This window comes from Macaca thibetana, chromosome 3 (genome assembly GCF_024542745.1).
Source record: "Macaca thibetana thibetana isolate TM-01 chromosome 3, ASM2454274v1, whole genome shotgun sequence".
Lineage (NCBI taxonomy): Eukaryota > Metazoa > Chordata > Mammalia > Primates > Cercopithecidae > Macaca > Macaca thibetana.
The window spans coordinates 45731365-45749339 of NC_065580.1; the positions used below are offsets into that span (position 1 = coordinate 45731365).

Here is a 17975-nt window from a genome sequence, read left to right on the forward strand (position 1 = left end):
TCAAAGACTTAAATGTAAGACCTGAAATTATAAAAATTCTAGAAGAAAACCTAGGAAACAGTCTTCTGTACACTGGTCTAGGTGAGATCTAAAAACACAAACAACAAAAACAGAAATAGACAAATGGGACTTAAACTTAAAAGCTTCTACAGCAAAAGAAATAATCAACAGAGTAAAAAGAAAACCTGCAGAATGGAAGAAAATATTGGCAAACTATGAATCAACAGGGGACTTATATCTACAATTTACAAGGAACTCAAAAAACTCAGCAACAACAATAAATAAGCAAATAACCTATTAAAAAGTGTAAAACGATCAGTTGGCTGTAAGTATTTGGGTTTATTTCTGGATAATCTATTCTGTTCCATTGGTCTATGTGCCTATTTTTATACAAGTACCATGCTGTTTTGATGACTGTGGCTTTAATAGTATACTTTCAAATCAGGTAATATGATGCCTCTAGATTTTTTCTTCTTGCTTAGTCTTCCTTTGGCTATGTGGGCTCTTTTTTGGTTCCATATAAATTTTAGGATTGTTTTTTCTAGTTCTGTGAAAAATGATGGTGGTATTTTGATGGGAATTGCATTGAATTTGTGGATGGCAGTGGTAGCTAAGCTATGAGGATGCAAAGGCATAAGAATGATACAATTGACTTTGGTGACTCAGGGGAAAGGGTGGGAGGGGATTGAGGGACAAAAGACTACGTACTGGGTTCAACATATACTGATCAGGTGATGAGTGAAGCACAATCTCACAAATCACCACTAAATAACCTACTCATGTAATCGAATGCCACTATTCCCCAAAAACTCATGGAAATAAAAAAAAAAAAGTATGAAAAGGATGTAAATCAACACTTTTCAAAAGAAGACACATAGATAGCCAATAAGCATATGAAAAAATGTTCAACATCGCTAATCATCAATGAGACATACAGGTCAGATGGCTATTATTAAAAAGACAAAAAATAACAGATGTTGGAGAGGACATGGAGAAAAGGGAACACTTATACGCAGTTGGCAGAAATGTAAATTAGTACCATCTCTATGGAAAACAATATGGATATTTATCAAAGAACTAAAAACAGAACTACCAATCAATCCAGCAATTCCACTACTGGATATCTACCCAAAGGAAAAGAAATTATTATATCAAAGACACCTGCACTTATAGATTTATAGCAGCACTAGTCACAATAGCAAAGACATAGAATCAACCTAAGTGTCCATCACTGTATAACTCAATAAAGAAAATGCAGGAAAAACTGAATATTGTTTAGCCATAAAAAATAATAAAATCATGTGTTTTGCAGCACTGTAGATGGAACTGGGAGCCATTATCTTCAGTGAAACAACTCAGAATCAATGTCAACTGCCACGTTGTCACTTATAAGTGGAAGGTAAATAATGTGTACACATGGACATGGAGTGTGGAATAATAGTCACTGGAGACTTGGAAGAGTGAGAGGATGGGAGAGGAGTGAGGGATGATAAATTACTTGATGGGTTAATGTACACTATTTGGGTGATGATTATACTAAAAGCCCAATCTTCACCACTACACAATATATCCATGTAACAAAACTACACTTGTACCCACTTAAATTTATAGTTAATAAATAAATAAATAAAACTAACCATGAAAAATTCAAGAGAAAATAGTCCAGTATCTGAAAACTCACTGGATTATTTTAACTGGAGTTTTTACATGAAAGAAGAAAGGATCAGTGAAATTTAAGACAAGTAAATATAAAATATCCAAACTGAAGAACACTTATTATAGCTGGAAATTTCCAATATTTGGTGAAAAACACCCAAGATGCTCAGCAAACCCCAAGTAGAATAAATACAAATAAAACCATGTCTAGATATAACCTAGTCAAATTGCTGAAAACTAGAGATAAAGAAAAAAAATTAAAAAGCAGCCAGAGATAAAAAGACCCACTACATACAGGGAACAAAAACAAGGATAGATGCTGACTTCTTATTAGGTACAATGGCAGCCAGACAATTTGTACAGTAAAAACATCCTTTAAAAATGAGAGTGAAGCAGTGATATATTTAGGTTTAAAAAGCTGTGAAAATTCATCACCAGAAGAATGTACTGTAAGAAATGTTAAAATATGTTCCTCAGGTTAATGGAAAATGGTGTTATGTAGAATCCTGGTCATATGAAAAGAAATGAAGAACACGGAATCAAATAATAATAAAGTAGGACATATCAAAACAAAAAATGAAGTAGTGGCATGCTAGAGTTGGAAATTCATAACCTTAGATACTTAAATTAAAAAGAGAAAAAGACTTATACTCATAGATATATGAAGATTTAAAAGAAGAGAAAATTAAGCCCAAAATAATAGGAAGAAATGATAGCGATAAAAGTATGAATCAATACAATAGAAAATAAATGAAAAAATTAAGCCAAAGTTAGTTCTTTGAAAAGACTAATAAAATTGACAAACTCCTAGCAAGACCAATCAAAATATAAAAATTAAATGTAAATTATCAAAACAATAATTTAAAGAGAGTAAAGCACTCACCAACATCTCATTCACAAATGCTATGAATATAAAAGAATAATTTGGAAATATTAAAAAGACTTTGATAATAAATTTGACACATTGGATAAAATGAACAAATTTATTAGGAAAACACAAATGACCAAAAGTGACACAAGCCCTGACTATATCTTTATCTATTACAAGAGGAGAATTTGAGATGTTAAATCTTTTCATGAAAAGAACTCTAGACCCAGTTGTTTTCTCAAATGAGTTTCATCAAACATTTAAAGAAGAGCTCATTTTAATTTTACCTACATACTTTCAGAATATTGAAAAGGAGGGTAAAATTCCTAACTTGTTTTATGAACTGACTATAACCCTCTTATCAAAACCTGGAAGGGCATTATCAAAAAGAAAATTACACACCAATATCCCTCCAATCATAGGCACTGTTAAGAATTGCGAAATGTCTGATAATTTATCCTTATTTCCTGCTAACAAGTTAACTTGCCACATTTCATTGTATTTTGGCAAAAAGCAGAAGACTCTTCCATAGTCAACAAATTTTTGTCAATGTCCTTTGTCCGCAAGGTGCTCAGAATGATGTTCATGGGCTCATATGAAAGCCTGCACAGACAGTTGGGTGTGTTACAGGAAAGAAACCCTGAGCTTAAGGAATCAAAGTTGTTTGAAATGGAGAGTAAGCTTTGTTCTAGAGAGACACTATGTCTATCTTCCAAGACTGTTTACTATACAAACATCCTTGACAACTGGAAACAATCCAATTAACCATCAACAGAAGAATTAATAAACATCAGGAGAATAAATGAAAATGGAATTATATATTAATACAATGTAATACAGCAATTTAAAAAACTAAACTACAGATATATGTAACAACACAGAAAATGTAAACAAAAAACTTTATTTCAAATAAAAGAAGCCCATGATTATCAAAAGTTCAAAAATGGACACAAGTAATTTGTAGTGAAAAAAAAGTCAGCATAATATTTGGTTGTTGTGGGTAGTAGACAGATGGAGAAGGTGGAGAGTAGAAATATTGACTAAAAGGAGGTTTGAAATGACTCTCTGGGAATGAAGAAAATGTTTCCAAAAAATCTTGACTATTACGTCAAACATCATTGATCATAAAATTAAGATCTGAGCATGTCATTGAACATAATATTTCTTTAATTTAGAGAGAAAAAAATCCTCAATTATTTTTCCAATTAATACTTAAATTAATTATATCAAATTACAAAAATAAAAGGATCCCAATGGGTCTGCTTTGAGTTGCTTTCTTCTCTAAGTTATTTTAGGAGAATTATCATGTTTATAGTAATCACATAACTCCTGGGTTTTCCACTCTTATTGCAAAATGTTGTTCTTCATTTTATATTTATTGTTGCTGATTTAATGAGATTTTTAAAAATGTTCTGCTGTGTTACTGTTGCTATAATGGAAAGCTGCATATTTCTTATTTCTTATAGTATGGTGGTGAGTTAACCTTTCAACCATGGCTTCTAGTTTGAGCCTGTCTGCCATTTTCTGTCAGAAATTCCCAGGTGTTTCTGATAGTTTCATGGACCTTTCCTAGTTTTTAGAATTGCTACATGTTTGCCTTTATTTTCATATCAAGTTGGTCACTGCACTATCAGTCTGAGAAAGATAGTGAAAATCCTGTAATCACTTTGACACTGAACTCGGAAATCTTGGTTATCTTTTCTCTGGGGAGGCTTTATCTTCCTCATTTGAAAAGAAGTACAAATAATAAAGCAATCAAGTTCACCAGACAATGATGATTTCATCTGGCCACATGTTTGTGGCTGAAAAAGAGATTTAGTTCGTAAGTAGGCCCCAAAATTGACAATACATTATGAAAAGTATGCATGTAGCAATTAAAATTGGGGAACTCAACCTGGAACTGTCCTGCTGCAGTGTTCTGAGGGAGGGGATTAATATGGATTCTGGAGATGACTAATAGCTTGAGAATATCGATTATCCTGTCTCCTGCTAGTGGCTTCTCCCCATGGGCATATAGTACATGCTGTCCATCCTGGGGTGTACACAGCAGAGGGTGTCTTTCAAAGTCTCTCCATTGATATCTTTGATAAAGATCTAACCTTTTCAGCCCATAAATTTTAGACACTTTCAGATACTCATTACTTTTTCTCTGAGGCACACTTGGCATTTATGGTAGCTTTTAGTCATTTTTAATCAAATAGCTTTACTCAGCTTCTAAGGTTTTTAACTTGTTTTGGTTGTTGTTTTATTGAAGTATAACATACATGCAGGAAAGTGCATAAATTACAAATGTACAACTCACTGAACTTTGAAACACACTTATGTAACCAGCTTCCAGATCACAATATTTAATATTACTAGCACTTCAGAGGCTTCCTTGTGCCTTTTCCTAGTACTATTCTCCACCTTGACTTCTAATGTCATGGATTACTTTTGTCTATTTTTTTGAATTGCATGTAAATAGAAGCCTACAGTGTGTATTTCACCAAGTTCAAAGCTATTCCTCTAGCAATAGCTTCTTCTCATTGTTTTATACTGTATTATAATATATAATATTTATTTATTTATTCATTCATTTCTACTCTTGATAGACTTTTGAGCCATTTTTCAGTTTTTGATGAATACTCTTGTGCATGCATTTTGATAATAATAGTATTTCTGTTGCGTATATTATTGTTGAGACAAAGAATACGTGTGTTGAGCTTTAATAGATGCTGTCAAATAGTTTTCTCAAGTAGTTTGACCATTTATACTCCCATCAGCTGTGCGTGAGATTTCTACCTACTCCACATACTCAACAATATGTGATGTTGTCAGTAATTTTCATCTTAGCCTTTCTAGTTTGTATGTAGTGGTATTACATTGTGATTTTAATTTCTATTTCCTTGATGACTTATAAATGTACTTATCTTCTCACATGGTTTTTGGCTTCTTAGATATTTTCTTTTGTGAAGTATATGCTCAAATATTTCCCTATTTTCAATTAAGTTGTCTGACTTTTATGAACTTATAGGAGTTCTTTATATATTTTGAATACAAGTCCTTTGCTAGAGATATTTATTAAAAATATCTTCCATTGTGTGACTGCTGTTTCCCTCTTTTAAGGATGTGTTTTGGTATACAAACATACCTAATTTCAATATATGTAATGTACTTAATGGTGAAATATTGAAAATTTTCCCCTGAAATTGGGAACATGACAATTACTATTTATGGTCCACTGTTTTATTCTCTATACAGTTATGCATCTCTTATCAATCAACTGGGATATGTTCTATGAAATATCCCATTAGGCAATTTCATCATTTTGCAAACATCACAGAGTGTACTTAAATAAACCTAGAGAGTGTAGCCTATTTACTACACACCCAGACTATATGGAATAACCTGTTGCTCCTAGGCTACAAACCTGTATAGCAAACTACCATACTGAATACTACAGGCAATTAGGACAAAATAATACGTATTTGTATAACTAAACATAGAAAGAATACAGTAAAAATATGGTATAAAAGATAAAAATGGTCTCCTGTAGAGAGCACTTACCATGAATGGAGCTTGCAGGGCTGGAAATTGCTCTGGGTGAGTCACTGAGTGAGTGCTGCGTGAATGTGAAGGCTCAGGACATCACTGTACACTGCTAAAGACTTTCTAAACACTGTGTACTGAGGCTGCATTAAATTTATTAAAATTGGTTCTTTCTTCAATAATAAATTAATCTTAACTTACTATAACTTTTTACTTTATAAGCTTTTAAATCATTGTTTTAAAACTTTTTGAGTCTTTCATAATAACATGTAGCTTAAAACACAAACTCATTGTAAAACTGCACAAAAATTCTTTCTGTCGGCCGGGCGCGGTGGTTCACGCCTATAATCCCAGTACTTTGGGAGGCCAAGGCGGGCGGATCACGAGGTCAGGAGATTGAGACCATCCTGGCTAACACGGTGAAACCCCGTCTCTACTAAAAAAAAAAAAGAAAAAACAAAAAAAAACAAAATTAGCCGGGCATGGTGGCGGGTGCCTGTAGTCCCAGTTGCTAGGGAGGCTGAGGCAGGAGAATGGCATGAACCCGGGAGGCAGAGCTTGCAGTGAGCCGAGATCATGCCACTGCACTCCAGCTTGGGAGACAGAGTGAGACTCCATCTCAAAAAGAAATATGTATATATATATATTTTTTTCTGTCTTTACATTCTTGTTAGATAAGCTTTTTCTATTTTTAAAACTTTTAGTTTAAAAAAACCTTTTTAAACTTTTTTGTTACAAACTAAGATACACATTAGCTTAGGCCTGCACAGAGTCAGGATCATCGATATCACCGTCCTCTGCTTCCACATTTTGTTCCACTGGAAGGTCTTCAGGGGCAATAACGTGAAAAGAGCTGTCATCTCCTATGACAATAATGCCTTCTGAAATACTTTCTGAAGGACTTGCCTGAGGCTGTTTTACAGTTAGCTTTAAAATAATAAATAGAAGAGGTACACTCTAAAGTAACAATAACAACTATAGTATAGTAATATACAAACCAGCAACATAGTGTTTATTGTCATCATCAAGTATTATATATTGTACATAATACTTTTATATGGCTGGCAGCATAGTAGGTTTGTTTACATCAATATCACCACAAATACATGAGTAATGCAATGCACCATGATGTTATGACTGCTATGACATTACTAGACAATAGGAGTTTTTCAGCTTCATTGTAATGTTTATTTATTATTATTACACAGAGACAGGGTCTTGCTATATTGTCCAGGCTGGTTTCAAACTCCTGGCCTCAAGGAATCCTCCCACCTTGGCCTTCCAAAACACTGGGATTATAGGTATGAGCCACCACCATTGTATGCTTGTGGAACTACTGCCTTATAATGTGGTCTATTGTTGATTAAACCATCTTTATGTGGGGCGTACTGTACCAGCAATAAACAAGTATAAAGTGAAATTTTAAAGCAATACCATTTATAAGAGTATGCATAAACATCAAATACCTGAAAACAAATCCAACAAAAAAAGAACTGTAAGATCTCTGTAATGAAAACTGCAAAACATGATGGAGGAAATTTGAAGTCCTAAATAAATGGAGACATATACTATGTTCACATATTTAAAGACTTCTGTGAAGACGGCAATTACCATCAAGCTCATCTATACATCAAACGCAATCAATAGATTAAATTCCAAACACTCTCAGTGGAAATTGATGAATTAAATTTTTGCACTTTATTTTAAAGAATAAGGGGCCAAAAATAACCCAGACAATGTTAAAAAACAAAGCTAGAGGTCCTTAAACTTCAGATTTTTTAGCACCTCAGAATTATTTTACTGTCGTATTTATTTTATCAGTATGTTCTACTTAGCTTAGATAAATTGCTGCTTGTCCTAAATCCCTCCAGTTGTTTGAACTGAGTGGTCCTATGCTTTGTTACCATAGATCCCTGAAGAATTGTTTATCAGAGTTGTAGTTGACCCCACTGTTACAAGGGACCCAGCCCTTGTGGAAATTGGACACACCTTGAGCTTTGTTTTGGGCACGCGTCCCTTATTAGCTTTTAGTCCATTTTCCTTTTGCTTTTTTTTTTTTTTTTCTCTTATAATGTCTAAGCTTCTTGCCTTTACTTTAGCCTTTCATCTTAGTCTTTTAACTTACATTTTAATATTTTAATCTCATTAATTGCTAATCTCTTTCCCTTCATTTTAAAACCCAACTATTTTGTCTTATTATTTTTAGCCCAAAGTTTGGGAATAAAAAGTTGACTTCCCTGTGGGCTAGTCTTTCAGTTATTAGTTCTTACCAAACTCATTTGTGAACAGAACCATGAGGAGCTGAATAGTAGACAGTTTAATTGAGAAGCCTTATACTCATTGAGGTCTAAAAACAGTATTTGTTTGTCTTGTATCTGCTGCCCACTGTTCTCTAACCCCCTCCCTGATAAGTAACAGAAATTCTAATTATTCTTGTATGTGTCTGTTTAATATTCAATCAATCAATCTAAAATATTAGTAATGTCACATATACTGTTTGATGTTCTAATCTCTTTCCTTACGTCCCCTATTTTGCAGATGAGGAAGCTTGGGTTAAGAAACCTGCCCAAGGTCTCCTACTAGAAAGTCATAGAGGCAAGGTTTGAACCCTGGCAGTCTGACTGTAGAGCCAATAACCATTACAAAAAGCTCATTGAAAGAAAACGTTACTTATGTAAGATAGCTCTTAATATATTTAGTGTATTCATTTTTCATCAAGGGCTTTTATCTAACATACTTGAATAGGCCTCATGACCTCATAAAATCCTTGAATTTGAAGGAGACTTCTATGGGTATACCGTTCAATTCTTCATATTTGCAGTAGTTGTGCTTTATAAAGTGACCATGAACACAGAATTAGCAAATACTGAATCATTGCTCCTAGAGGAAATTTAGAGTTATTTTCCTTGGGAAAATACAGAGATAAGCTTTTGCAAGCATCTGGGAACAACATTTCTTATCAACTGATTAACACATAACCTTGTTTTATGTGTGTTTCTTTTTAAAGACATCATATTTAATATTTATTGTTAATTTATTACCAGTGAACTCATGGCCAACATCACTATAAATCATTCCTGAATAAAGCGTGTCTAACATACATTTTCTGCATAAGGCACATCCCAGCCTTCTCGTGCTTAGGAACATTAAACAGCTCTTCAACACTATGCTTGGGAGCCATTTTAAACAGGAAATCATTAACAAAATGCACAAAACTGTGAAAAAAATGTGGCACTAAAGGATACTCATTTATAGTTTGAGATCGGAAACAAAAAAGCAAAGTGTCACCCGTTTACACATCAGCTGGGAATGTGCACATCAGGAAATTCAAATTTTTTGATGCTTTGCACATGCATACATCTGAGAATGATTTTGAAAGGACCTCGGGTGTGGTCCTTGAGGTTACAAGTACACTTTAGTGCATAGGTGAATTCACAAATTCAGAATCTGTGACTAATGAGGACCAACTGTATATTATCTGCTGAGAAGAAGATGCTTAGTGATCAGCAGATTCTTAAAAAAGTCTGTGACCTCTCACCCCTTAAGGCCAAAACCAAGATCTGGAATAAGTTAAAGTTACTAGATTCTTTGACTCAAGCTAAGCATATTGAGGATATCACGAGTGAACAGCATTATATTTGCACTTTGTATAATTTCTTCTATAGTATTTTGGTGGACAGCAATGTTTCACACTGAGGACTAAGGAACTCCCTATGTAAATCCACCCTCATTTAAAAATGAAAACTTGAAATTACTTAGTGACCAAATGAACTATTGTATTAATGTCACTCATTGACATTTGTCAATTTTGTCAACTTTAATCAGTAGAATTTCTAGGTTCATTGTAATGATAAGGATAAGGGAAGATTTTATTCCCGGTGTTGTACAGAATCATATTTGTAAGGACATAGAGAAGATTTTCCTCTAATGCCAGGACAAAGTAAGCATTTTTATCTGAAGCTACTGGCTTATTTTTATCAAGGGCACATTATAAATCTCACAGTGATTTTGTTTCTCTGCTTAATGTTCACTGCTAGAAAACTTAGCCAAATTTATGGTCCAACATCAGCATATGTATGTATGTATATTATCCTTTTGATTTTATGTTTTCAAGTATTATTTTACATATGTTCAAATTTTCTCACCTTTCCTTTTTTATATTTTATTTTATTGCACCTTAAATCATCTCTTAAACAAGAATGAGTATGCATAAATAAGTTCTGCATATAGAACTGTTTTCATTTACAATCTTTTAAAATTCCAATGGGGAAATGAGAGGTACCAGTATAAATGTGACTGCTGACAATTTCTACCCAAATAAAAGGACCAGATAAATAAATTTATTAGGCAGGACATCAGACCTAGGGAATCAGTAACCCTGATGGAGGAGTCCAGCAATCTGGGTTTCAACAAGCCCTGTAGGTGTTAGGATGCACACTCCACATTACTCCATGGGAAAATAGGTATCACATGGGTCTCACTCATGCTCTCTTTTGCCCTAAAAACAATCTTGACTGTGCATGGGCAAGTTTTCAACTTTGATTGTGCACTGGAATCATCCAGGAAGATTTTTGTAATCATGATGCACGCCAGAGCAATTACATGAGGAGTTGAGAACCAGTTATCAATATTTTTTTAAAGCTCCCAGGTGTTCTGATAGGCAGTCAAAGTTGAGAGCCAATTCTCTGACTCTAAAGACAGGTTCATAGGTCCAGTCATAAAATTAATGAAAATTTCGGCATCTCTGAGTAGTACTTCAGGCTTAATCTTCCACCAAGAAATCCAAACCGCTATGTAGCTGTGTCATTTTGAGAAATTAATAAGCTGCATTCCCATCTCACTGTGCAACATAAATACCACGTAAGTCAACGATTTAAATGTTTAAAATATTGAGTCCATAAAAGTACTAGAAGAAAATATGGTTGAAATTCTGCAACATCTTTAGGTAAAGGCCTCAGAATAAATAACTGTGGCATCAATCAGAAGCAGGAGCAGGAGGCTAGATAAATCCCACTACATAAACGTGGGTACAGAAGGACATCAAATATGAGCGGGCAGATTATCCCCTATGTTCCCTTTGACTTCTCTACAGTATTAACTTAAGCATGAGAACTGAACCTAGTCTTCATTGATACAAAGTGAAGAGACACCTCATGCTAGTCAAAGAGAATTATGTCAGTTTCTTGGCCTTTCTGTGGCCTGACTTAAAGACTGAAAATTATGGGAGATAACTCTGAGCCAGTTTTAGTCTGCCTAAAAGGAAATAAAAATTTTCTCAAAGGTAGGAGAAGGAGGTTTGGGATCTGAGAGTGACGGGAGACTTGTACTCCCATTCTTGTCTGGAACATCAGGAGGGAGGGTCCTTCACAGGAGTTGCGATTGGCATCGCAGCATCATGGGACCAGTGAAGATGCAGTAGGAAAGAGCTGAGGCAATCCCACCACATTTCTATAGCTCTAGAGAGTAACGTAGGAGAAGATGATATTACAAGTTTTGTGAGAGACCTATGGGACCCGAAGGGAGCTCATTGGTTGTAACAAGAGCAAACACCAGCAGATGGCAGCAGATGGTTGCAACAATAGGAAACACTAGCAGGTGGCTGCCACAGGATTGGGGAACACAGCCATTTTAATGAAGCCAATCATCGGTGGGCGTAATGGCCACCTCAGCAGACGCAAACGAAGAGACCGATCATATTCCCCCAACACCGTGACCCTCAGAGAACATCCAGAATTTACAGCATCCCCAGTGAGAAACAGAGGTAGAGGAGTGGAGGAAATCCTTAGTTGACCTTGTTTAAACTTGAAATAATTGGAGTTACACTGGAGTGAGTGCAGTTCACCTGTTATCACGTGAAACAGAGAAAGGGCTGGAGGAATGCCAGGAATAGGAGCAAAATTGAAGTTTTCAGAAATGAAGGGAAATGTTATTATTTTTAATTTATATATATATATATGAATATACCCTGAGAAAATGATACCTTAGAAACTTCTGCAAAGCAAAAAATTATAAACTGTCAAAAGATAAAAGTTGTAAAGCGACAGCAAATATTTGCAAAACAAGGGGGCTAATTTTTTTTTTTTTTTTTGACTGAGTCTTGCTCTGTGGCACCCAGGATGGAGTGTAGTGGCATGATCTCAGCTCACTGCAGCCTCTGCTTCCCAGGTTCAATGATTCTCCTGCGTTAGCCTCCCGAGTAGCTGGGATTACAGGCATGCGCCACCATGCCTAGCTAAAGTCTATATTTTTAAAAGAGACGAAGTTTCACCATGTTGGCCAGGCTGGTCTCAAACTCCTGATCTCAAGTGATCCGTCCGACTGGGTCTCCCAAAGTGCTGGGATTATAGACATAAGCCACCACGCCCAGCTAATTTTCTTGATATACAAAAAACTTTCAGTACCTTTAAAAAAGTTTACTTTTTATTAAACGACGAGAACTATACAATAAGAACTGTGCAGTTCATTCAGCTGGAATATACTCTCATTTCTGGAATTTTCCACTGGAATGAAGAGAGCAAATAAAATAAAGTGGTCAAAAATTCAACCTGTGTAAAGAAAAACATACCTAATTGACACTTTTATTACTGAAAAACCATTTGGCTGAAAGATCTGAATTTACAATATATTGGTTAAAACTTAGCATATCATCCTTTCTTTTCCAAAATTGCAGCATCATAGAATTGACATACTAGCTGTCCTTTCCTTCCTTGCCTAGGTTATGAGATGAGAAACTCTGCATGCAAATCATTCACTGGTTTCAGCGGATTCCCCTCTAATAAATCTGACTACAAAGAAATTCATTCTATCCACCTTTCCCTCCTCTTTCTCTCATTAATAATCAGTATTAGCCAACCCCAATTAATTTTAAAGGATCGCCTTTGAATTATTTTTGAGGAATAGACAAAACTAATGGTAAGAGGACAACACTCTCAAAGCCACTGTTACCTATTCCAGGCTTTAGGACATTATTTCTAAATGGCGTCCCAGAAGTCTAGGTATTTTCAACTTAGGATGATTAGTAAACATTAACAAATTTTTTAGCCTCATGTTGTGGGGTGCGCCTGTAGTCCCAGCTACTCAAGAGGCTGAGGCAGGAGGAAGGCTTGAGCTCAGGAGTTAAGGGATGTAGTACTCTATATTCCCACCTGTGAATACCTACTGTGAAATAAAGAAAAAGTAAATAAATTTAAAATGCTAAATTCTTTATTACATATTTGTACCCATTCTTCAAACTATCAAATATTATTACTGTGAATGTATCATAATTTATTTCTCCAGTTATCCATCAAACATTTAACTGCTATGCAGTTTTTCCTCATTAATAAATACACTACTTAAAAAGGGTTAGCTTTTTTTACATATATTAATATATGTTATCTACATTTTTTCTATTTTTACCTTATTTTAACTTTACTATACAACCATACCCCTTTGTCATAGATTTAAGGTAGTTGGACTTTTGTCCTGCATCCCCTACACCCTCAGTACATTCAAAGACTTTGCCCCTGCAATTATTTCTTCTTTCATTTGTATCATTAATTTTTCCTTCTCTATTCTATCATTCCTATCCTCACAAAATAACTGCTGTAATAATTACTTTCTTGTAGAAAAGAAAGATTAAAACTTTCTCTACAATTCCACTTTAGTGCTTCTTTTTATTATACAACCACTCAAAATAGTTTTCTTTGTTCATTTCTCACATTTTCATCTCCCTCCCTTTCTCTTTTGAATCCACTCACACTGCTGATTTCAATCTGCTCTGGTTAAGGCCACCCGTCATCTCCATATTATCAAATCCAGTTCTCTGAGTACATTTATTTATGAATGGGCCAGTCTTCATTTAAAAACATAACAAAACAAAGCATTTTCCTTATTTAGCTTCTGGGACTCCTAGTTTTCTTTGTATGTTGCTGTCTCCTCCTTCTTGATTTTCTGCTGGATTCACTTTCTAATCTTATATTAATTGTGGAGCCCCCTGAGGCTCAATCTTTGGGACTCCTCTCTATTTACACTCACCCCCAGGTAATGAATTGCAAATATCATCTATAAGTTGGTGAGTTCAGTAGTTTTATCTCAAATCCCAACCACTCCTCTAATCTCCAGCATCTTATAAAAACAGCTTATATATAGATTATCTCCCTTAGATGTCCTAGTAGGCATAACAAAGTTGAGATGCCCAAACCAGAACCATTGATATCTCCCCGACCATCCTGAACTATCCCCCAACTTGCTCTTCCTCCAGTGTTCCATATCTTGGCAAACAGCACCAACATTTCTCAGGATGAAAACGTTGCTCCTTTCCTTGATGTCCCTTTCTCTCACAGTACACATCCAATCCATCAGTAAATTCAGCTGGACCTACTTGCACAGTTCAGAATCTGACCATTTTGCACAGTCTTTACCACTCTCAACATGATCAAAACCATCAGTTTCTGTCTCTAGGAATTTTGCTAGCCCCGTAAATGATCTCCCTCCTTTACGCCATCACCATGCCTCCCCTTCATGGTTTATTGTTCATTTGAAAGCCCGAGTAATCTTTTTCCAATGAACTAGATACTCTCCTTCTCCAATGGCTTTTTATCATACTTGTAATAACATTAAAATCCCATACAAAGCTTTACATGAGCTGGCCCCTGGCCAAATTACCAATTTCATTTCCAATTTATTCTTCCTCTCTCTCTTTGCTCTAGCCACACTGGTGTTTTGTTGCTCCCAAACACAACCAGCACGTTCCTAATTCCAAGTCTTGTCCCTTACTACTCCCTCTACCAAGAATGGTCTTCTCCCAGATGTCTTTCTGGCTTTCTCCCTGGCTTTATTGAGGTCTCTGGTCAGACATTCTCTTCCCTTACTCTCACTCCTCCCTACCCCCACATCAAACACAGAATCTTCCTGAACTTCTATCATCTTCCCCTACTTTAGTTTTCCTCTTCATTCTTCTGACTACATGGTATTATTTCTGTGTCTACTTGTTTATTTTCTTTCCTCCACTGATCTTGAAAGAAAAAGAGTTCTACTTTATTTAATCCTTTATCCCAAGCATCAAGACTAGAGTCTGGCATATAATAGTTATTCAATAAATACATGTTGAATAAAAGAAAGAATAAATATTTAACTCTCTAGTTTCACTGTAATTTATTTTAGTGTATATTATATTAAAATAACCTAAACAGCATAGCTAACTAGGTTTATAAAATCCATTTATTATATACATTTTTCCTTTACAGTTGCTTATCATACCTCCTATATCATGTATTAAATTACATAATAAGTTATATTTGGGGGCTATTTAATATATTTCATCGTTTTCTATGCCAGTAGAACTTCTAAAAATAGTTAAATAATATATTTTAATATTTGGTAGAAATAATCTCTATTATTCTGATTTACAAAATTTCTTAATTATAATAGCTTTTAATTCTTTCAGAGCACTGTTAGAAACACTTTACCAACTTGTAAAAATATTTATTGGGATTTTCATAAAAACTATAATTGATTTTGAAATGGTTGATAAATGTATTAATTCTTCCTAACATGATAATCATCCTTATTTATTAAAAACTATCTAAGTGAAGTGTTATAGTATTCCTCATAAGAGTTTCACAGATTGTTCATTAGTTTCTTTGTAGTTTATTCTTAATGGCATTGAAAATGAATTTTTCACACTATATACTTTTTATATAAATAAAAATAAAAATACTTATTTACTTATTTTGATTATTAAAACATATAAAGGCTATTGATTTTGCCTTTTAAAAAGATTTCTCTTTGTGTTATTTTCATACCTTCATTCCACACCAACCAATGAAAATATAATTAAATTACTATCCATATCTCTTTATCACAGATGAGGCTTATTTTTAAATCAACTTTCTGATGAAAAATAATAAGAACAACAACAATAATAATAACCTCCATTTAGCCAATGTGACAAAATGGCAAAAGAACTCAACTTTGGAGCTTCTTTAAACATTTTTTTCATCTTAAAATGCTACATAATTAAATTTGATTGGACTGGACTTTTATGGCATAAAAATGTCAAAGTCAAACTCTCAATTACTACTTGCTGGATTATCTGGAGTATCCTTTTCATATTCCACTTCTTTCCTTTCCCCTCCCAAATCTCATTGCCCTCTCTTCTAACCATTCTGCAACCTGATGATATGCTCTTGGTGATTCCAAACTAAGGTCAAACCAAGAAGTCAGGAACAGACTTGGGGGCAAGTGTGTTGAAAGCGTGAGTAGTGGTGAGAAGTCATGGAAAAGCAGTGTGTGCATTTTTATTAGAATGAGCTTCCTGCTGAGTCTCTCCATTAAAAAAAATAATGTTACAACTAAAAATGTCCCTCCCGTGATAGATATTGTTTATTTTACACAGAAAAACATTTCCTGACAGCTGTTTTTCAACATTTAATCCTGTGACAATAAGAAAACATGAGGTAAAATATATTAAATACACTCAATATGCATTACGCATCTCTGATTCACTATTCAGTTTTACTAAGTGAATGCACAGTCATTGTTTTGATCCCCTTTAAGAGAACAAAGTGTTGACTGATTTAATTGTGCTGGGTAAATCAGTCACTATATGCCTTTCATTCATGGTTAGCACATCTCATGTTTCCGGACTGGAATTTTTGGGGGGTTTCTGAGTCTGTTCATCAATCTCATGAAATTGATGGGTTGAACAGCACTGAAGACAAGGGAAAGAAAGCTCTGAAGTCAATGAGCAATGTGGTGGACTCCTCAATAGACGTGATTACAACCCCCACAGTGCTGGGCTCCAGCTCCCCAAAGGCAAGCAATGATGGGGAAGGGAGAATGCCTTGGTAATCCAGCAACATGTGCCAAGTCTCACAAATAGTCAAAATTAACTTTGCCACCTTTATTGTAATATTATTCATAGTTCCCCTTGTTATTTAATAAAGATCATTTTCCTCCCACTCTCAACCCCACCCCACAAAATTTACTGCCCATTTTAAACTGTCTAAAAGGTTTGGTGAACACCTGTGTGTGTGTGTGTGTGTGTGTGTGTGTGTATGTGTGTACAAAGAGGGCTAATTTAAAAGCAAGACCTATGAGATGTCAGCATCATTAAATTCCTTTTAGACATAATTAAGATACATTTAAACCTCAAGATATGAAAGCTTCTTCAATACAAAGTTTTGTCCTTTGCATGCTGTCTCTGCAAGTGATTTTTGCGTGCTGTCTCTGCAAGTGATTTTCCTTAATATTACCCAACAATAGAGAAGGAATCCCCTAGAGCAAAGAGCTATGGCTACAGGAGAAGATAAGCTGTTGACCTGCTCTATCTTCTTCATTTGAAACTCATCTTCTTTTGATTGTTTGTTTTCCTTTAGTCATCTCTGAACTTCATCAGCAACCTCCTAAGCCATCTCGTAACTTCTGCATTCTCCAAAGTTGAAGGTCTCAGATGTTTAGATACTTCTGGTGTATCTGTCTTTGACCCAGTTGTGGATGTATTTTATATATTTCTACATCATGTGATTAGTCATTTTCTGCTGGCAAATCAAACACACCTAAGTTTGAGATCTATGTCTTCTTCTTTTGCCTCCTGACATACTGCTTCCATTTGTTCATTATCAGAAGGTCAGTGTGAGCAAATGGAAAACCAGACCATAAATGTGTCTACTTTTCTCATCAATATCCAAAGTGAAAGGCTATAACTTTGCAGATGCATCAACCCACCACTCTACATCAACATGGTACCAGGATCTTTACTTTAATCTGCAAAAATTCCAAGTTTTAGGTTGAGGGCGACAACTTCGATGAAGGGACTTCAGAATATGAGCTACCCTGTGGCATGATGCTCAGGACATGATCTATTTTCCCATGTTCACCACTAGTAGGAACACCACTGGTGGGCGAGGAGACCCCTGAGAGCTCAATTTTCATAAAGATG

At 35.0% G+C, this 17975-nt stretch overlaps 1 protein-coding gene across 1 annotated transcript in view; it reads left to right on the plus strand.

Moving 5' to 3' along the window:
* Window positions 1-17975, plus strand: part of BMT2 (base methyltransferase of 25S rRNA 2 homolog) — an 876684-nt gene that overhangs the window by 272473 nt on the left and 586236 nt on the right. The gene's annotated exons all lie outside the window — the stretch shown is intronic.